Source organism: Octopus bimaculoides, chromosome 23 (assembly GCF_001194135.2).
Source record: "Octopus bimaculoides isolate UCB-OBI-ISO-001 chromosome 23, ASM119413v2, whole genome shotgun sequence".
Lineage (NCBI taxonomy): Eukaryota > Metazoa > Mollusca > Cephalopoda > Octopoda > Octopodidae > Octopus > Octopus bimaculoides.
Window position 1 is genome coordinate 4,886,837 of NC_069003.1, and position 1,051 is coordinate 4,887,887.

General features: G+C 31.0%; 1 long non-coding RNA gene across 1 annotated transcript in view; it reads right to left on the minus strand.

Annotated features, from left to right (window-relative positions):
• Nucleotides 1-1,051, minus strand: part of LOC106875653 (uncharacterized) — a 93,335-nt gene that overhangs the window by 23,141 nt on the left and 69,143 nt on the right. Inside the window, exon 2 of the long non-coding RNA XR_008266620.1 lies at nucleotides 327-493. This is a non-coding gene — a long non-coding RNA (uncharacterized LOC106875653). The remainder of the gene's footprint in view (nucleotides 1-326; nucleotides 494-1,051) is intronic.

Sequence of the window (1,051 nt, forward strand, 5' to 3'; positions counted from 1 at the left end):
TATATATATATATATATATATATATATATATATATATATGTCGGGCTTCTTTCAGTTTCCGTTTACCAAATACATCCACAAGACACTTGCCCAAGGTACCACGTTGTGGGAGTGAACCCGGAACCATATGATTGGGAAGCAAGCTTCTAACCACACAGCCTTGGCCTGCGAATATATATGTATGTATGTGTGTGAGTATATATATGTACATATATATACGTATGTACGTATGCATAATTATGTTTAAACATGCATATATATCTATATACATATATATACTTATATTTATATATATATATTTCGTAAATGGCATATAAGTTACATACCGTGAATGTCAGGTGATTAAATACTCCGGGTAATAGAAGATGAGTACAGAATTTGATGGAAGCTAGTTGTAGGTGAACGCCATCTTCTGTCGATGCTACATGCAGAATCGGTTGTAAAGCCACATGTACAATAGCATGAATCCATGACCAGACTAACGCCAGCGATACTGAAATAGCAACAAAAAGTCTCATGTAAATACGGTAATAATATATAACGTGTGTGTGTGATTGTGTACGTGCATATTGTGTGTTTATGTATGTATATATATACATATATACATATATATATATATATATATGTATATATATATATATATATATATATATATATATATATATATATATATATAAACACACAAACGTATATATATAAACATGAATACATACATATCTGTATACATACATATATATGTGTGTGTATATATATATATGTGTGTGCATATATGTACATATATGCATATACTTACATGTGTATATGCGTATGTTTGTATAAATGTGCAAATGCATATGAATGTGCATAAAGGGTGAGATAGAAAAAAATGCGTCGATATTGATACATCTGTCTCTCATATATGTGTATACAGCAAGATGGGAGGGGGAAATATATGTATATATGTATATATATATGTGTGTGTGTGTGTGTGTGTGTGTGTGTGTGTGTTTGTGTGTGCGTGTGTGTGTGTTTGTGTGTATCTATATTCGCGTGTGTATGTGTGTGTGTGTGT